The sequence below is a fragment of the Protopterus annectens genome, chromosome 4.part0, assembly GCF_019279795.1.
Source record: "Protopterus annectens isolate FY-2018-M chromosome 4.part0, PAN1.0, whole genome shotgun sequence".
Classification (NCBI taxonomy): Eukaryota; Metazoa; Chordata; order Ceratodontiformes; family Protopteridae; genus Protopterus; species Protopterus annectens.
In genome coordinates this window covers 525,644,168-525,666,023 of record NC_056733.1, presented here as the reverse complement: position 1 = coordinate 525,666,023, position 21,856 = coordinate 525,644,168, and the positions used below count along the sequence as shown (strand labels likewise).

Genomic DNA, 21,856 nt, shown 5'->3' with positions numbered 1-21,856 from the left:
ACATCATATCCAGAAAACTATGTATACACTTGTGTACACATAAAACTGTGACCATTTTTTCAGTGAGTCACGTGGTTACCTTTATTCTTCTATCTTAGCCCAGACAGTGAAAGAAATTAAGTTCTTAACAAATCTCCAGTAGATCTAAACATGGTGTTCCCTGGATAAAGGTTGTTTTGTGTACTTCTATCAGTTCTATCTAACACTGTACACTGTCTAAGAACACTGTCCTGCTGCCACGACCAGAGAAAGGAAATCTATAACTGCTCAGAAAAACTGCTGAAACAAGCAAAAAATATGCTCCATTTGCAAAAAAAAATGTTATTTTTCTTCTGATTTGTTTACACAAGGTTGTTGCAAGTCAAGTGTTGTGAAATTTTCTAAGTTTGCCTAACTGTTAAATATTGTTCAACATGTTTTACTGTGAAGCGGCAAAGCAATACTAGCTACCCAGTGAAAGGCAGTAATTAAGTCCCGCTTTCTGAAAAATACTATTTTACAGATAAGACTCAGTAGACAGAAGCTGTACATTATGACAAAGAAGACTGAGGGAATCAAGCATACAACTACAAGATGAAGTTTATAACTGCTCGTAGACATCCTTTTGTGCAGTACTACCTCCCAGCGAACATTAACACAGCTACAAAGGGCAAGAGTAACTCTGACGGCAGACTTTGTACACTATACCAGAATATTAGCAGTTTAAAGGGAAATAATTGTTATGGTACCTAGTGAATAGTTAAGTAGCCTTTGTGTGGGATTTACATATTGCACCATCCTCTCAACTCAGCAATACTGTAGCATGCTAGCATGTACTGTGTTCAGACAGAATGAATGTCTTGCAAAGCACTTATCCCTGTTTTATGTAACTATAGTCATTCTGTTATCTAGTTAAGGAAGATTCATTAAATCTTAATTTGAAAAATGTGACCTTGTAAAAGCATTTTTATAATCTAAAGACAGTTTTTGTTAACAGAAGAAAAGCAAATGTTTTTCTTGCACAAAGTTAAAATAGGCTTTGTACATAAGCATGCAAGTGTATTGTCTATATGGATGCAAGTCAAACGGTCAGTTATTCATTTGGTCAGCCTGTATCCACAGGATGTCTGTTGGTAAATTGCTCTGTTTGTCGAGTGCTGTTGTAATTGAAAGTGCTGTGGTTGACTGTTGCATTAATAAGGTTATCACTTAGCAAGTGCATTTGTCTGACCCTGAAATATATTTTATTTAGGCAACTGCTCTATAATCACTTGCTGGACCAAAAAGTTTATAAAATTAAGGGTGTGTGGAGGAGGTGCCCTCACACCACAGAAATGCATTTTTGTTGCTGTACTGACACAACTGCAGTGTGATGGTAGATAAATGTTCTGCTCCTTAAATATGTGATATTTTCATGTTTTTGCTGTGGTTTAGGGATGTATTTAGTGAAACTCTTAGTGGGCTGACTGCCTGTTTGTGTAAATGAAATCTGGAACAATCCGAGTTTCATGTGTGTAATAAACATCTTTTAGGTATAGTGGCAGGTACAGCTATCCCAAAAGCAAACATATTAGACTTGCTTTAATGATGGGCAGTGATTTGCTGAATGGATTGATAAACAATAAAGTACAGCTTTGTAAGTAAACTTACCATAACAGCAGATGTTCGAATGATCACTGCTGCAGTAGCCTTAGCTATATGGGTTACATTCTGCAAAAGATATAAAAAAACAGACAGCGTCCAAAAGGTTAAGGGCAAGGGCACCTTTCACTCACCCAAACCATTAACCAGGTTATGTTAAGCAGAGATGAAGAAAGTAAATGTTTGGGTGCCAAGCCTTTCAGAGTCTTCATGCCCAACTATGACAGAGAGGCTACAGCCCTGAAAAAGTCAATGCTTTGAAATTAAAAATAATAAAAATAAAGGTCCTTACTTTTGCAACAAAAAGTATAAAAATAGCAGGATGGTATGGCTACTGCAGCAATGGTCACTCAAACATTAAATGTTACATTAAATGTATTGCACAACAGTACTAGATTCATCATTTGATCACTGCTGCAGTAGCCTTATCAATATGGGTAGACTACCGTAGCTTAAACTGACTGTGAGAAGGAAGAGTGAGGATGGAGGAGCCCCTGTAGAATGGTGTTAGCAAAGTGTGTCCTAGAACTGGAAAATGAATCTAGTTTTTCATGCTCTGTAACAGTGTGTACAGAGGACCAAAATGCCACTTTTAGAATCAAACCTTTTCCAAAAGCCACAGATGAAGCCAAGGCCCTGCTAGAGTGAGCTTTGACCTGCCTGGAATTGCCTTGTTGTAGTTAGTATAACAAAAAGCAATAGCACAAGACAACCATTTGGATGTAGTCTGCTTTGACAAATGTTCTTTCTTCTTATCTTCACAAGAAATAAATAACTGATCAACGTTCTTGAAAGTTTTAGTTCTGTCAGGATAATATTTGAGCTGTCTACTGATATCCAGAATGCTGAGGATCCTTTTCCCTTATTTTCAGGCTCCGGGAGGAAGACAGGAAGATGGATAGCTTGGTTCAAAGTAAACTCAGATACCATTTTAGGCATAAATGAAGGATTAGTTCTTAATGAACCCTACCTTTGTGGAAAATGAAATAAGTTTGACCTACCATAAGGGCTTGCAACTCAGACACTCTTCTTATAGAAGTCAGAGCAATCTGCAAAACTTTTTTCCATGTTAAGAACCTCATATCAACCTGATGAACTGGTTCAAATGGAGTAAGAGTTAATTCTTCCAAGAGAACGTTAAGATCAAAAGGAGGCTTGGTATGCAACTTCCCTTTCAAAAACATTTTCACATGGGATTACACTGAAACATCGGGATCCATAGGTAGACATGCTGAAGTGGCTGACAATTGTACCTTGATGGAGGAATAAGAAAGAGCCGAGGATAATAACTCACACAAATACTGTAGAACCACAGAAACATTAGCCTTAGAAGGGTCCTGGTTCTTGTCTTAACACCAACTAGGAAATCTATTCCATTTGCTAATCTATGATTTCCTAGTTTTCTTGCCTCCTTTAATACCTGCTGCACATCCTCAGAGAACAGGTTCCTAAAAGATATTAAGACTCTATTATCCAGGCAGTTGTTTTGAATTTGGATGTATCAAACATCCCCTGTATTGTGTGAGAAGGTCTAGTTTGTGAGGAAGTTTGTGGTAATTGTCTTTGGCCATTTTCAAAATAAGGGAGAACCACTGTTGACTGGGACAGCAGGAGTAAACACAACGATTTTTGGAGAGTAGAGAGTCCTAAATCTTCAGAATGACCCTGGATATTACTGGAAATGTGAAAAACAATACAGGAACATTTCAGTCCATGGAAAAGAAAAAGCATATGACTTTCAGGCCTTCTTGCATGTAGTTCTGGAACAAAATGTTGCCAAATGAATGCTGTGACTAGAAGCAAAAAGATCTGAGGCATTCAACACAGCTGGATCAATTCCTGGAAGACCTCATGATTCAGTTTCCAGTTTCCATTCATGAGGGTCTGCCCTGGTCCTGCTCAGCTTGTCTGCCACAAAGTGTTGCTTTGACGGTATGTAAGATGCCTGTAGAGTAAGACTGAGCAAGAAATCTATATCCCAGTCTACCATGACTAGTCTGCACAGAGGGTAAGATCTGGTCCCCTCCATTGGTTTATCTATCACATCTGTACTCACTTGCAGTGGTTCTGGAGATCAAAAATGACTGACAGAGTTCAGAGTATTTATGACAGCCAACATCTCTTTTACACTGACGTGTTTTGTTCTGTTTTGTTTTAAAGACCTGGTACTTTTATCCCCCTAGACGTTGCTCCCCAAGCAAAGTCTGGGAAATCTGTTGTTGTAGACTATGTTGGATCTGGAAAGTAAAATAAAAGACCTAGAGTCATATAAAATTGGTCTCTTCACTAAATAAATTCCCTTCCCACACATTCCAAATAGGAATCTGGAATAACAGGGGATGCTGACGCTGAACCACACTGATTTTTAGGTACCACTGTATTTTTTACATGTGGAGTCCTGCCAGATGAATCATGAGAATCACAGATGTCATAAATCGTAGTATCCTGAGAAACCCCATTGCTGATTTTTTTCAGTTGAAAAAATTCAGAAAGAAATCTAGATATGGCTTTACTTTTTCCTGTGGAAGAAAAGCCCTTTCAACTGAGGTATCCACATTCCGGGAAAGCAATTCTGAGAGAAGGAGTCAAAACTTTTGGATGTTCCTTTGAAACTCCAGTCTGTATAGGTCATTTACATGATACTTGAAAAAGACTCTGCAAACATAAGAAAGTCATCTACATAAGGAAAGGTGTAAATACCTTGCAGTCCATAGCAGGTACCACTCAAGCCAAACACTTTGCAAATACCCTTGGAGTAGTGGATAACACAAAGGGTAATGCAAAAAACTGAAAGTGTGATCCAGAGAAAGAGAAAACCTTAGGAAACATCTGAAATATAGTGCTATATGTATGCGATAATAACCATCTTTTAACTCACTCACTCCAATGGAGCTCAGGAAGTTTGCACTGTAACTTCCAATGGGCAGAGTCTAAGCCCTTTGACAAAATGAAATTACGTCCTCAAATTTCAAACAAATGTTCATATCTCTGGAACCATAGGGGTTATGAAAGAAGTATAAATGGCAAACCCTTCAGCACAAACAATTTGTTAGTATTCATTAGGTTCTAGGTCTTAAACTGGATTTTTTTTAAATCACAGTAAACACAGTAACTATTATGTTTGTAATATTTAGGTTCATAGATGTTTACTAGGCTAATGACCACAAGGGCCTTTTTAAGCCTAGCCATGCATCTCAAATCTCTGACAAGTTCTGATACCCTTGATAAGTGTAAGCAGGGGCTTGGGAGATGAAACATTTACAAGCTAGGACCTGGGAGATGAATCATTTACAAGTTGCCTGTGTCCATTAGAGACATAGGTGCCAAACCACAGATGAATTTCCTGTTCCCCATCCAACTGTCCAGGTTGCACTTGAATTGGGTTAGACAGGAACACTGTTTCACATGGATGGGGAGCCTGTTCCAGAGACAAGGTAATCTCTGGTATGCATACCTCTCTCTCTCTCCAGCAGGTCTATTTAGTACACAGGCATGGTTCAAGTATTTAGAACAGGTAATTCTGGTGCTGTTTGTTGTGCAGATATGCAAGTGGTCCATCAGAATGGGGTCTGACAATGCCCTGCATGTCAGGCATAGATCTCCCCTTAAAAGCCTATAGAAGACAGAATACTGGGATAGTGCCTTGAGGTGGTCTGCATAGGACATTTTACTTAAGCTCTGTATACTTTTAGTGAGGAATCTCTGTGGACTTTGCAATTGTTGGATATGCCTGGTTAGGTACATACCAAAGGGGGCATTGTACTCAATGACAGGTCGGATGAATGCCGAATACAGTGGAGAAATGACTTCCTTGGACTCAGATGCCATGCCTTTGTTTATAAGTTGTGCAACATAGAAGGATTTCCTCACTAATGTAGACACATGATGGTCAAAGGCTAAATTACTATCTGTGTGTGTCCCTAGGTCCCTGACTACTGGGTCAACTCTACTATTATGCATTTCTTGGCATTTAGTTTTAGTCCATGGCTTTGACACCAGTTGTTTGTCTGTGTCAGCCCCTCCAAAAGAACATTTGTGTCAGTGTGGGATTCAGTGGCAGGTCCAAATTTGCAATCATCTGCAAATTTAGTCAGCCAGGGACCACTGACATTGGCCTTGACTCCAGAGAAGTAAATGCCAAAAAGGAGCGGTCCAAGGACTGATCCCTGAGGGACTCCACTTCTGACTGGCCTCTTTATAGAGATGGACTCCCCAATTCTAACTTCCTGGATCCTGTCTGTGAACCAGTTGGCTATATACTAGGTGACATATGAGTTTGTACCTAACCTTTTGAGTTTATCAACAATGGTTGAGTGGGGCACTGTATCAAATGCCTTGGCCAGCTCAAGGTAGGCAGTGTGAACCATTTTGCCCTCATCCACTCTCAAAGAAGTCCACCAGGTTGGGCAGACATGATCTGCCCTTGACAAAACCAAACTGGGTTGGATCCAGTGTTGGAGGTTTATTATATCACTACTGATCATTTCCATGATAATTCTTTCCATGGCTTTACATATAAGACTAGTGAGACTTATAGGTCTGTAGTTTCCAGAGTCTGTAGATGGCCCACCGTTTTGCAAAGGGAAAAGTGCAGACCCATTGCAATATGGGATTCCCATTCATTACACACACACACACACACACACACACACACACACACACACACACACACACACACACACACACCAAGTGGACCATAGTGAGATTAGAACCCCTATCTAGTATTATATACTACAGATGACAGTATTTACAGCACACACAACAGCTTAAGTTTAAACAACTTAGCAATCACTCAGGTTACACACAAACTGGCAGCAGCATCTTATTCATCTAGCTGAGAGCTTTCATAAAAAGCTAATGAGTTTTGTCTGCATTACTTGGTTGTTGAGATATTTAGAAAAAATGTGAAAATTATATTTATATAAAGTAATATCATAAAAACAACAGTTAATATCCCTTTACCTGCACTAGATAGAGGTCAAATATTAATGCAGTTGAGTTTGCCATTGTGTAAGCTTTAAGGTGAACTCTTTTAAAACCTTGTACATGGCATGTTTATGGAATTATTGATGCAAATATGAACAAGCAATATTTGACACTGAGAGGCATCAATAGGAGTTAACTGCAGATGCACCTGGAGGTATCACTGGGACGGAATGAGTTAAATCTAAATAGAGACTGAGGGTAACAGATCATGAAAAGATAACATTTTGAACTTTGGAACTGTCACAAATTGGTTTAAAAAAAGAAAGATTTAGGACTGGTCTCCATGAAGCTTCTTTTATGCCATCAGAAATATTCCTGAATAAAAGCCTTCTCCTATTCAAAGGGCGACAGCTTCTGTCTCCCCACCCCCAAGTCAGCAGATGGTGAACAACAGGAGTAAAAAGAAAAGTTCAATCAGGCAGATGAGGAAGGAATCACCTGAAAAGGAAGAAGAGATTCACATTTTTAGGAAGTATTAAAGGCTTGACAGGGTGGGAAGGGGGATTGTAAAAACAGTCACTCAGACTTGTTAGACTGTCCTTTACTCTGGGGGGACTCATTCTTTCTTCTCAGAGCCTCCCTGCAATTGCTTTTTAAATATCTGCTTACCAGAAGATTGCTGGGCCTGGTTATTTTATTTTCTGTAAAATGTTGCAAATGTAGCATTAAATCACTTGACAAATTTGGAGAAGGAAGGTTGAAAAAAAACTGTGAAACTCCTTGTACTGGTGTCCCTCTTTTATCAACCTTTTTAAGGACCTGTGTGGGCAGATGGTCCAAAGACTACCTCTCTTTCTACAAGAGAATTCAAAATTTCAGTTTTAAAATCATTAGAAAGACTATGAGTACACAGCCAAGCAAACTTCCCCATAACAGTTCCAGTAGTAGTAGCAGCTCTGGAAGTGGCATCAGATGAATCATAAAAACATTTGTAGTATGCATTTACTAGAAACACGGAAGGAGTAAGATGACACAAAGATGACTTTTCCTCAGATGAAGAAAAATGTCATAATGTTCCTCATATTCTAAAAAGACGAAATCAAGCATAAGCTTTAACATGTCAGCTTAACAACTGAGAAGACAGTTTGCACAGTGTGCAATCAGGGGTATTTTACATGTGCAGGGTAGCCATTTCAGTGACTGTTGTATGTGTTACATATATTTAAGGAAACAAATACTTGTTTTAGAAATACAGATTTTGCAGTATAAACTAGAAAAAAAAGGCTGAACAGTACCAAGTTTAAATTAATATTATGCTGAGATTAGGACGGGTGGGGTGGAGTGTAAAAGTGTACACTGATTATATGTAGAACAAAAATTAGATAAACGTCCTTGGCTTAAGCTATGGACATGTTTTTTTATAAGCAAATAGGCTTGAAAAATAAGATGATATCAACGAAAAATGCTACTGCAAATATCTTTGTTTTTTTGCCAATAGCAAATGTTCTTACTGACAGACAAGAAGTCTGTAGATGATGGCAATTAGCCAGTGAAATTCCATACATTCTGTTCTGAGTGAAATTTACAAAGATTCATTCAAGTATATGCAAGTTGTTAGCTTTTTTTTAATTTTATTGCTGACTACTTTTACACGAAGACAAACTCTCTGTAGGTAAAAGCAATTAATCTTCATAAAAGTTCTAAGCATCCTTTCTTGATGGAAATGCAAAATTTAAAGATACAATGACAAACAGTTCAGTGAAAAATAAAGTCTGAAATTATAGGACGTGAATAAGAGATAGCAGCCTCCCAACAACCTTAATACTTTAATGCATTTAACAAAACAGTGCATGATTTAGTTTTATTATAATTTAGCACATTTTCAGGACTAAAAACAATGCTTTCTGGTAGCATACAAGCTATTTTTCACATCTGGGGAACAGGTATAAGAAAAGAACAGACAGTAATTGGTGTACGTTGAAACACAGGCTGTAACATGCTTTAGCATGGGCAACCTTAACTTTAGATTAAATTATGCCTGCAGTTGAAGCTGTTGATTTGGGGCAACTGTCCCTATCTGGAGGGTTAAACTTAATTTGTTAAAAATGTGCACAGTTTTGTATGCTTGTTACAAGTCTATATGGGATAGGGGTGTTCTGAAAATGTATTTAGTTTTTTTTTTTTTTTTTTGAGGGCTTTCATTAAAACAAAAAGTCTTGAGAAATATGACTTAGGTTCAAAATTAGATGAGAAGAAACACCATCCTGACTAACATTAGTGTTTGCACGCAAGACAAATGATGAAGTATACATTCAAAATAACTCTCATGTACAATAAGTAGGAACAAACGTTTTTTTTATCATAATGGCTATTCTGTCATAGTATTCTGGAATGTAAATGACCTTACAGGTATAGACACAAAGGAAAGAGTACCGAATCACATTAAGAAATGCAGAGTGCAAATAGCAATACTGCAGGAAACAAATATGGAAAGAAATGAACATGTCAAATACGGAAAGAAAGGAATTCAGAATGGATATTGAGTAGAATATAAGGGAAAAGGGGATTTTTAATACTGATTTGCTACAGGAGCTCTATCAGTGCTAGAAGAGGGAAAAAAAGACAATAATGGAATTTTTGTGGTAATAAGGGGGTTATTGGCAAGGGAGAAAGATTATGCCAGCATGTATTTATATTCCAATAAAAACTGCTGTTATAGAGTTTAAGACAATTTTGGGAATAATAATCAACTTTCAGCAGAAATATTACAAGTGAGGACCTGGATTTACAACAGTGAGGATTTATCGGCGATATAGAAGGGAACTATAGCAAAAGAGGGTAGATTTCTGAAGAAATTTATAAATATAGTTGGTATGGAAGATGTGAATTCAGTAGTAAGAACTTTGACAGATATTACGTATTATTCCCAAAGGTACAATAACTGGGCTAGAATGGAAAGAAATTACATTTCAAAGGAACATGTGCATTTAACTGAATGCCTCAAAACATATCCAATAACCATTTCAGACCATTTACCATTTCAAATTTAGACTACAATTATAATGTATATACTAGCTAACAGAATAGCAAAGGTTTTGCAAATTTTGATAGCTATGGATCAATGTGGTTTTGGGGAGGGGAGACAAACATTGATGATCCAGGGAAAGCAAAATGGATGAAAATACCAGTTTCTGGGTCATGATGCACAGAAAGTATTCAACAGAGTAAGCTGGCATTTTATGAGTAGGACAATGGAAGGATTTGCATTCCCTGATACAATAATACGATTAATCAAAAGGCAAGAATTAAAGTGAGGGGGTTCCTCTCTGATAAGTTGTGTTTAAACAGGGGAAACCAGGCAGGGATATCCTATTTTCCCTTTATTTGATTTATATTTAGAGACACTGACAAAGAAAATACGGTATTCAGAAATGCAAGGATATAATGCCTATGGTAATCAAGGAAAGTTGGCTTTAGTTGCATGACATTATTTTCTACCTGATAAAACCTAGGGTGGTCCTCACGGAAAGTTATTCTGTATCACTGCAGAGCCAAAGACAGCCCCATTCCTGGAAATGATGTCCAATTTATAATGTGCAATAAAGGTATGAGAATTTGACCAAGAGGCAGCTGTACAAATGTCATCAATTGACACCCTTGAGCAAAAGGCTTGAGATGTCAAAATGGATCTTGTAGAATGAGCTTTGACATGTCCACACAGAGGAATACCTTTTAAAGAATAAACAAGGAAATGCAATCTCATATCCATTTAGCCAGTGTGAATTTGGCAAATGCTGCCCCTTTCCTAACATCTGAGAAAGTTATGAACAGTTGTTCAGATTTCCTGAAAGATTTTGTCCTGTCTAAATACAAATGCAACTGCCTATCAACATCAAGGAGATGTAGGGTGTATTCTCCCTTGTTTTGAAAATTTGGAAAGAAAACTGGTAGGTTAATAGACTGATTTGTTTTCTGTCACAACTTTAGGTAAAAAGGAATGAATGGTCCACAAGGATACCCTATCTTTATGGACATTTAAATAAGGAGGTTTAGACAAAATGGCTTGCAGTTCAGAAAATCTTTTTGCTGAGGTGATAGCTACTAAGAAAGCTGTTTTCCAGGAAAAAAAACCTTCAACTCTACCCGAGCTGCTGGTTCAAAAGGAGGAGGAACTAATGCTTGAAAAATTAAAGATAGGTCCTGAGGGTTGGATCTTTGACTGGAGGACGAAGTAAGGAAGTACCTCTGAGAAAAGTCTTGTAGAGTTTTGATGAAGCTAGACAGGAAAAATTCTCTCCAATCTGAAAATTTGAAATAGCTTCTAATTGAACTTTTACAAAAGAATAGCTGGCTCCATTTTGGAAAAGGAAAGCCAGAAAATCCAATCCAACTGGAACAGGTGCTGTAAAGCGATCTATTAGCTTATGTTGAGCCCAGATGGAAAATCTTTTCCACTTAATCTTGTGTCGTTTTATGGTAGCTATTTTGTGGGAAGAAATCAGAATACTTTGGGCTGGGGATGAAAGCCTGGAATGTCTAGCCATCATTAGAATTGCAGAAATCATGCAGTCAATTTTAGGCCTTGAAGTTCCATGTGAGTTCTGCCCTGAGGGATAGGACAGTAGAGCTGGAAGTGGTTCCGGTGTCCATAAATCCAGAAAAGGACATCTCAGTATTGGTGAACATTTTGAGTCACTTTCAATTTTTTTGGGATATAAAATTAATGAAGACAAAAAAAAGAAGTTATGTACTTACCATAAAGTTCCATCTGTGTTGTCCATTTTAATTCTTCCTCAACCTGTGGGTTTCGGATCCAATGCTCAGATCTGACTCGGCCTCTTTACAAGCTTTGGATCTAAAGCTTGAGCTCCTCCTCTCTATCTCATAATGCCTCATTCCCCTGATTACCTCAGATCAAGTTTCCTGCTAATATATATGCAAAAAAATCTATATAACAAATTTCTTAGTAATTACATGTCCACCATACAGAACAAAAGGACACAGAGAGTACAGTTCAGGGATTCAAAGTAGGAACAGTGGTTCCTACTATTAGCTCCATCACGTTTTTCATAATTATGGAAGGGGGAAGGAGGGTGGGAGATTGAGGAAGAATGAAAATAGACAACAAAGATGGAATGTTAAGGTAAGTACATAAGTTCTTTATCTGATGTCATTTGCATTCATTCCTCAACAAATGGGACAGAGTCTCCAGCTACAAAAACCTAGGGTGGCCCTCATGGAAGGTTATTCTGTATCACTGCAGAGCCAAAGGCAGCCCTATTCCTGGAAATGATGTCCAATTTATAATGCACAATAAAGGTATGAGAATTTGACCAAGAGGCAGCTGTACAAATGTCATCAATTGACACCCTTGAGCAAAAGGCTTGAGATGTCAAAATGGATCTTGTAGAATGAGCTTTGACATGTCCAGACAGAGGAATATCTTTTAAAGAATAAAGAAAGGAAATGCAATGTCGTATCCATTTAGCCACTGTGAATTTGGCAACTTCTGACCCTTTCCTAACATCTGAGAAAGATATGAACAGTTGTTCAGATTTCCTGAAAGAGTTTGTCCTGTCTAAATAAAAATGCAACTGCCTATGAACATCAAGGAGATGCAGGGTGTATTCTCCCTTGTTTTGAAAATTTGGAAAGAAAACTGGTAGGTTAATAGACTGATTTATGTTGTTTTTTGTCACAGCTTTAGGTAAAAAGGACTGATTGGTCCACAAGGATACCCTATCTTTATGGAAATTTAAATAAGGAGGATTAGACAAAAGGGCTTGCTGTTCAGAAACTCTTTTTACTGAGGTGATAGCTACTAAAAAAGTTGTTTTCCAGGAAAAAAATCCCTTCAACTCTACCTTAGCTGCTGGTTCAAAAGGAGGGGGAACTAATGCCTGTAAAATCAAAGATAGGTCCTGAGGGTTGGATCTTTGACTGGGGGACAAAGTAAGGAAGCAGCTCTGAGAAAAGTTTTGCAGAGTTTTGACAAAGCTAGATAGGAAAAATGCACTCCAATCTGAAAATTTGAAATAGTTTCTAATTGAACTTTGACAGTAGAATAGCTGGCTCCATTTTGGAAAAGGAAAGCCAGAAAATCCAGTCCTACTGGAACAGGAGCTCTAAAGGGATCTATTAGCTTCTGTTGAGCCCATATGGAAAATCTTTTCCACTTAATCTTTGTCTTTTTCTGGTACATATTTTGTGGGAAGAAATAAGAATACTTTGGGCTGAGGATGAAAGCCTGGAATGTCTAGCCATCATTGGAATTGCAAAAACCATGCAGTCAATTTTGCCTTGAAGATCCATGTGAGTCTGCCCTGAGGGATGGGACAGTAGATTTGGAAGTGGTTCCAGTGTCCATGGTGGGCAGATCAGGTGAGAACGAAGGAAGATGATCCAGCCCTGATGAGGCCAGAGAAGAGCAATGAGGATCACTTTGCTCTTCAACCAGTGTGCTTTCTGAAAGTATTTGGGAATTAAGGGTACTGGGGGGATGCATAAAGTAGACCAGGGGGTCAAGCATGGAATAGAGCATCTCTTGTTGACTGTCCCCGGAGGGGGGATGACAAGTCAAAAATCCTGCTGCATTTGTTGTTGTGGGGGGTGCAAACCACAGCAAGGTTGATCCCATTTGAGGAAAATCATGTTTGCCACTGACAGATTTAGAAACCACTTGTAAGCATCAGTAAAACTCTGCTGAGCTTGTCTGGAAATGTCGTACTCTCCCAGAATGTGTGATGCAGTTAGAAAGCAGTTGGTAGATATCACCCATTGCCCCATTGTCATTGCTTCTCAACACAGTGGGAAAGATCTGGTTCCTCCCTGTTTGCTGATTTACCACACTAGAGACATACTGTCCGTCTGGATAGCAGTTGTCCCTAAAGGAAGAAAGTTGTGTAGCGCTTGCAATGGTAGAAGGACCGCTGTCATCTCCAGGATGTTGATATGCAAGTTGTTCTGCTGAGAAGTCCACATACCTTGGACCGTCCATCCCAGAAAATGGCCCCGCATTCCATCTGGGAAGTGTCAGTGGTCAGAGTGGTGCTCAGTAGGGGAAGAACAAAGAAGCATCCTTGGTTGACTTCAGGGGAATGAAGCCACCAACAGAGAGAATCTTTGCATACATGTGAAAGCTTGATTGGTCAGTTCAGTGGATAATGGTGTAAAGACCATTGTACTGATAGTGTCCACTGAAGGATTCTCATGTGCAAGTGCCCTGTAGGTAATATGGTTATAATGGCAGCCATTGAGCCTAGTGCTCTGAGCACCACTTTAGCTAGAGGATCCAGAATTGCCAGACTCTGCAAAATATGCAGCCTTAAGGTTGATATTCTGTATGAAGGTAGGTAAGCCATAGTTTTGGTTGTGTCCAAACATGCTCCAATAAAGTCTATCAGTTGGATGGGTAGTAGCTGAGACTTTTGCATTTTGGCAGTTATGCCAAGAGTGGGAGCTAGTTGCAACAGGTAGTCCCTGCCTTGGATGAGTATATCCCTGGTCGAAGCAGTTTATGAGCCAGTCACCCATATAAGGAAACACATGGAATCCCCGCAGGCTGAGATGAGCTGCAACTACTGACATGCATTTGGTGAACATCCTGGGAGCTGTGGTGAGACCAAATGGGAGCACTCAGAATTGAAAGTGACTGGTTCCCAGTCTGAACAGAAGATACCATCTGGAGCACCTGTCCATTTTGATGTGGCAGTATGCATCCTTTAGGTCTATTGAGCACACCCAGTTGTCCATCTTCAGAAGAGGTAAGATTAATTGGTTCTTGACCATCCTGAGTTTTGAGTTCCTTACTGACTTGTTCAGAGATGGTCGATCCAAAACTGGCCTTAGGTCCCCTGTCTTCTTTGGGACTAAAAAGAATCTTGAGTAAATGCCCAATCCAACTTGGTCAGGAGGGACCTCCTGGATGACTCTTTTTTGGAGCAGCTATGAAATTTCTACAGCTGCTACCTCCCTCTGATTGGGTGGTACATCAGGGAGGTAAGTCTTTGGCTTGGGGAGATTTAAAAAGGGAATGGAGTATCCTCTGGATATGTACCTTTGCACCCATCAGTCATTTGTGATGGCTATCCAGATTTCTGGGTACAAGGATAAGTACCCCGCTGACTGCCTCCAGAGCAGGGTAATCGGGCAACCTTTCAGGGGCATGGGAAGAGTCTTGTCTGAAAAGGAATCTAGAAGCTGCGGACACCCTCTGCCCCGGGGGGTGGCATCTACCATCAAAACTGTTTTCCTCCATTGCCTCTGGGAGAAAAGTCTCCCTGAGCTTCTGAAAAGGGCGTTGAGACTCCTTGAACCACAATTTTTTCCCACTACTCTGATTCCTGGAAAAAGATCTTTGTGGTGTGGAAAAACGGATCTTGAAAGCAGACAAGGTCTTCTCAACTTTCTCACTACGAAAGAGTGTGCCTCTAACTGTGGGGTGACAAAGATGAAACATCAAATGGTTCACTGACAAATGATGCCTTAAAGGGTTCCACAAAATCACACAACTGCATTCAGGCATACCACCTAATGGCAATACTGGAACCAGTGGTCCTTGAGGTGCCTTCTGCCGCATGGGAAATCAACCTCATGGATGAGCTGGATATTGACTGGAGTCTGGCCATTCTGGAGGTACAGGTCTTCTGTTCCCCATCAGACATGGACTCAGGCACTGAGCTAGAGAGTTCCTTGATTAAGTCCCTCTGTAGCCTCGTGAATTGGGATAAGTAGTTTAGCACTTGCAAAGCAAACGTAGACGAAGAATAAACCCTCTTTCCAAATCTGTCCAAAGCCATAGACTCCCTGTTAGGGAGATAGACAGGTGAGCTTTCCTAAGCCAGCTCCTTTCTGGTGGTGCCATAACAACCATGGCATCTACTGGGATCCCTTTGGTCCAGTGTAATCTGTCTGTGGGGGCATTGAGTATCTTATCTGCCCACTTGGTTATGGGCGCTACCATGTCTGGCTCCTTCCACGCCCTGGTAGATACCATTTCAATAAGTGGATCTGCAGTGGAGGGGGCATGCAGAAAGTAGATGGGCCAGTGCCAAAAGCCTCCAAAAGCAATGTCTCCTGAGTTAGGTTTGGGAGGGACCATACACTTTTCTGATGGAGGATCTCTAAGATGTCTGCAAAGAAGACATCATTAGCTGGAGATCTGGGGGACCCCTCTCCTTCCTAAAAGTCAGTGTCAGTAGTGACCGATTTCTTGGGGGAATCCAAGTGTCTCTTTTTAGACTTCTTCTTCTGAGGGACCTCTTGGTGCAGTGCTCCAGGAAGGTACTGAAAGAAGTTTGGGGTACCACAGCCGGAAAGGGTTGGAGGCTTTCTGGGACCTGCTGTCCCAGTGGTAGATGAGCAGTTTCAGTCACAGATCTCATGGAGGTGGTGATCGGATCCAATGGTGGGAGAACTGGGAGTCCCCTAGGGTGGGAGAGTACCCTCTCCACCACCTCTAAGGCAAACAGAGTACAAGGATCAGAGAGTCATCCCTCCAGAGCCGAAGCTGTCACAGCAGACTTTTCCGGAGCCCCTGCAATCCTCCACTCCAAAGAGGAAGTTGGAGCAGAGCTGTCGAACGCCAAGGCTCCGAGGAGAAACTACAATTCTGAAAAGGTCAGAGTTGAGGTAAGCCACTGGACACAATGTCTAAGCTTCAGCTCCGAGATTCGCTGGGTCCCAAAATGTCTGAGCTGAGTGCATCAGCGAGGTTGTCAGACTCCAAGTAATGACTACTACAGGATCTAACAGCTCGGTTCTTGGGGCCATCAGATCCGATAACTCCGAAGCAGGAGGACAGATCGGAGAAGGAGCTACAGGGCAGAAGGGAGAATGTCTGCTCATGGACCCAGAAGGGGACAGAGCTGACAGAACCCCCATTTGGATCTGTGTCTTGAAAAATTTCCTCATCACTCTATCTACCTCATGCTCAGACAAGCTCTGGAAAGACCTGACAGAGAAGGAAGCTGAAGGTGGCCTGGACACTCTCTTGGGAGAGGCATCCTTGAGAGAAGACCTCTGTGTCAATACACCCTGCCCCAATCTGCCTGGGGGAGCATAGGGTGGGTAGAAAAGGGACAGCCTAGTAATGCTGGATCCAAAGTTGTCACATCTGAGGTTTTCAGAGCCTTTTTTGGTGGCTCAGAGAAGGATCTCTCAGGGAAACAACTTCTATGTTCCTTGGCCTCCTTATGTTTTCTGATGGTGGTTTGAGCCCCTGAAGTAGAAGGCACAGAAGAAGCAGGAGTAGGAAGCAAGCCCTTTAGGATAAATTTGTTCCTACCGTCCACCAGTGCTCATGGGTTAAAGCCTTCACAGACTCTGCAAGAACTGTCTAGGTGCACTGGGCCTAGACACTAAAGGTGCTCCCTGTGGGCATCAGATAATGGAATCTTGTGCCCACGGGGAGTGCATTTCTTAAAACCTAAAGGTTTATCTGACTTCTCAGCCATGATAAACTAAAAACAACTTGCAAATACAGAAAGGAGTAAGAAGGACAAGGAGGAAAGGACTGTATGGCTGAATGTGTGGGAAGAAAAAAATAGCTAGAACAAACAAAGCTTTTTTTTTTAATTGTTTGAGCTAAGAGGGAAAAAGGGAGGCGAGGATAGCATTAAACAACGAAAAAAACAAGGTTCAAGGCTGACTTACAATTTTTGACCAAAAAACTTTAAAGGAGCTCAAGAGCAATGGAACCTCGATGCTTGTCAGGTGAACAGCAAAAGAGATCTGAGGTAATCAGGGGGAATAAGGCATTATGGGATGGAGAGGAGGAGCTCAAGCTTTGGATCCAAAGCTTGTAAAGCAGCTGAGCTGGATCTGAAACCCAGAGGTTGAGGAATGAATGAAAATGACAACATTAGATCAAAAGCTATAGCTGTAAATTATGTACCCACACACAAAATGGTTTGGCAATACCCAAATTTATGGTGACACAATAAGATGACATATACAGGAATTCCAAGATGTTTGTACAATGAGAAACAGCTTAATTTCAGCTCTCCCAGTGTGAAATCAGAAACTCAAAAAAGAGAGACAGTGAATTTGTTTTTTTTTTTTTTTGGGTACATCTTCAGTTACGGTTGAGTGCACTGCCTGGATGCCAGCGAAGATGAAATTTAGAGAAACTTAAAATTAACTACAAAAGGTGAAGAGAATAATCCTGAAACTGTTCAGCAAAAAGCAATTCATGCTATAGCTTTGGTGCAAGACATGACTTCCAGTAATCCAGAGGAAAAAAATAACTCAAATGTGCTCAGAACTGATTAAAATAAATGAAACACTAAAGGAGTATATCAACTCAAATAACAAAAGGCTGGAAAAAATTGAAGAAGCTTTAAACAAATATATCAGAGCTGATAAAACTGCAAAAAAACAGATGTCAACATGAAGAAAACACTGGCTGAGTGTGAGGCTGCTCAAAAAGAGATGTTTCAAAAAAATGTTAAAATTAGAGGACAGAGCACATGGGGAAAACCTGAGATTTTCTGCTGTACCAGAGAAACTGGAAGGAGCAGAATGTATTAATTTTATGAAAGCACAAAAAGCATTGACAGCAGGAGTTGTTAACTGAAAGAGCATATCATGCTCCAACCCCGGCCATGAGAAAGCAGTCAAGACTTCATAAGATCATAGAAGGTTACTAAGCTAATGGCCCTGGGGCCCTTACAAGCCTAGCCAAGAGTTTATCCCCACAAAAGAAACCTCAGACAGTATCTGTCGCCCCTGTCAATGAGGGGCAAAGGCTGAATCCCTAGGACAAATTTGTGGTTTCCCATCCACTTATCAAGGCTGCTCCTGAAGAGGATCAGAGAGGTACTCTGTTTGACATGTACAGGAAATCTACTCCAGAGATGGGGCAGCTTCTGGGAGACAAACCTGTCTCTCCAGCAGGTTTTGTTGATGTTGCATATTAGACTTAGGTCTATCGAGAGGGTAATGCGCAAGGAGTTAGACTTACGAATATGAAGCATCTCTAGTAGGGCAGGGTCAGATATTGCCTTGTAGGTGAGACACAGATCACCTCTGAGCAATCTGTAGAGTGATTTGAGCCTGTCTGCATAGGACAGGTGTTGGAGGCCATGGATTCTCTTTGCCAGGTACTTCTGTGGCCTTTCTAGTTGGTGCAGGTGTTTGGAGAGATACATACCAAATGGGGCATTATACTCAACTATAGGTCTAATGAGGGAGGAGTACAGAGAAGTAATAACCTCCTTTTTTCTGGATACAATCCCTTTACTTATGAGATGAACCAAGTAAAAGGCATTTCTGACCACTATCGCCACATGTTGGTCAAATGTGAGATTGTTGCCAACCTGAGTACCCAGGTCTCTCACCACAGGGTGTGTGCTTAGGGGTTTGCCGTTGATGTGGTAATCAGTAGGGGCCATGTTTTTGCCAAATGGTACAATAATACATTTTTTTTTTTTTTTTGCGTTTAACTTAAGGCCATGACTTTGGCACCAGTTATTTGTAGCTGTGAGACCCTCTTGCAGTATGTTTACATCATTTGGGGAGTCAATGACCGCACCCAACTTACAGTCATCAACAAACTTGGTCAGCCACAGGCACTTTGTCTTTGCCTGGACTTCTGAAAAGTAGATGCCTAACAGTACGGGTCCCAGGACAGCTCCCTGGGGAACACCACTAGTGACAGGTCTGCTGTCAAAGGTGGTGGCACCTATTTTGACCCTGTGGGTCCTATCTGTGAGCCAGTTGGCCACCCATCTGATGAGTCAGGGATTAACATCAAGTTGCGTTAGCTTTTCGATGATGCCCGAGTGGGGGATTGTGTTGAAGGGCTTGGCCAGGTCAAGGTAAGCTGTATGTGCTGACTTTCTCTTTATTTCTAATAGTAAAGATGTAATCCTACTGGCAGAAAAAGTTGATTCGGACAAAACTGTGGCAGAAGGACAAAGTAGTAAAGGCAGAGTGTTTGTGGAAAATGAATACTCACTGTACACCACGCAGGAGTAAATTTATTCCAGTAATCAGGGAATGTTGAGAAGCAGGTATGAGATTTAAACTGCTGTATTCAGCTATCTTCAGACTATTTTTTCCTGGAGGGTCAAAGTTGTCCCTTGATGCAGAATATGCTAATGAGGAAATACAACATTTTTCCAATAAAAAGTGAACTATCAAACAGAAAGAGATTTTTTTCCTATTCAACTGATAATAAAGTCCATACAGTGTTTATGCTAGTGAAACCTTTTCCAATGATCCAAAGGAAAATGCTTGAGAGAAAAAAAAAGTATGAGTTGACTAGAAGAACAAGGAGTATGCTGGAGATTATGGAGATCATCAGGAAGAAAACCAGCAACTCAGAAATTAATAAATAAATGTGGGATTACAACGCATCAATCTTGTGGCGGAACAAGAAAACCTGGACATCTTGGACTTTTTTGACTCTGTTAAACTTGTAGGGGACTCCAAAGCATATGCCTTACTTCACACCATTAATGTCTAGAAGAACAGGAGAGGGAGAATGGAAGGAAAGAGGTAACTGTAAGTAAAACAATTTTTTGTTCTTAATATTTTTATAAAACGTGATAGATACTGCATGTTATATAACAAAGTTTTTTCAGTTATTTTGTGTGCAACAGGGATACTAAAGTAAACAGATGCCCTTTTTTATATTGTTTTTTTCTGTTGATCAGTTTTAAGAAATGTAGGCACTGCAATGTAAAAAGGGAAGAAAGACTGGACAAAACAGCATGATATAAGTAAAACTGATTAAGGCCCTTGGATTGATATAACAAGTTTTAAGTGGAAGCAAGTAAATAAAAGAACACTGAATGTAATGAAACATTTTCCCTTAGCAAATAAATGTACACAGTGCAACATGAGAAGCTTGTAGCTGAAGGCAACTATATATCTGGTTTTCATGTTTCTTTGGAGACAAGCTGATAAGAACAATAAAAACAGAACACTTTTTTCTTTCAATGGTTAAATTACAATGCTTTGTAAAAGCATTCAACGTATTTTCTTCATCTGGGAGAGGAATAAAGATAAGTCAAAAACAGACAGCACTTAGTGTAAGTAGAAGCATAGGCTGTACCATGCATTTTAGCATGGATAACCATCATGATAGATCAATTCAAGCCTGTGAGTGTAGCTGTCATTTTGGGACAACTGTTCCTATTAGGAGGGTTAAGCTTCATTTTAAGATGTACATAGTTTTGTGCCTTTCTATTAGGTTAATAGAATCTGGAGGTATTTGTTTTGAGAATTTTCATTGAAACATACAATCTTGCAAGCTGTGACATAATTTCAAATAGATATGACAAGAAACAACTGTATAAAAGGTCAACCTACCAAACATTAGTGTATGCATGTAACACAAAAGTTGAAACTAGACATTTAAAAAAGCTGTTATAGATAGCAGGTGTGAATAATAACTTCTTATCATGATGGCAATACTTTCCATGTAGTCACTGAATGTGAATGGTCTCTCAAGTATATACAAAAAAGAAAGAGAAGTGAACTATATTAAAAAATGGAGAGTGCAAATAGCTATGTTACAGTAAACACGTTTGTAAATAAAGTATGTGAGTTTGATAAAGAAAGGATTTCAAGATTATTCAATGGAATATTTGGGAGAAAGGAAAAGGGGAGTACTTATATTAATTGCTAGAATATCTCCAATAGTGATAGAAGAGGAAGAAAAAAATAATAATGTTAAATTTGTAGAGGTAAGGGGCTACTAGCAAGGAAGGAGGATTACACTGACATCTACTTATATTCTAACTAAAACTGCTACAATGGAGCTTAAGAAATTTCTGGGAAACATAGCCAGCTTTCAGCAGAGAATATTACATATAAGTAAGGATTGGAATTTAATTTGCAACAGTGAGGATATGTCTGGGGGGTCTATTAGGGGGAAATATAACAAAACAGGGTAGATTTTTGAAGACATTTTTGAAAATAGTTGGTATGGAATATGTGAATTCAGTGACAGGAGCTTAGAGAGAATTTACATATTATTCCCTAAGGTACAAAAACTGAGCTAGACCAGACAAAAATTATATTTCACAGAAAGATGTGTATTTAATTGAAACTTTTAGTATGCATCCAATAACTATTTCGGATCATGCACCAATAATAACTAAAATTACAATACAAGGCAATAAAATAAAAATGTGACACTGCTGCTTTCCCACCTATCTGTTAAACAGAGAGGAATTTATGGAATGGGTAGTAGAAATTATTCAGGTGTTATTAGGGAAGATAGAAATTTCTTCAGAAAATATAGCTAGGAGAGGGATAAAATGAAAGTGGGGTCTAAAAATAGGGTAAAATAAAAAGAAAA

At 39.7% G+C, this 21,856-nt stretch overlaps 1 protein-coding gene across 4 annotated transcripts in view; it reads right to left on the bottom strand.

Moving 5' to 3' along the window:
- The window catches only part of TCN2 (transcobalamin 2), a 2,080,282-nt gene that overhangs the window by 1,366,344 nt on the left and 692,082 nt on the right, over nucleotides 1–21,856 (bottom strand). The gene's annotated exons all lie outside the window — the stretch shown is intronic.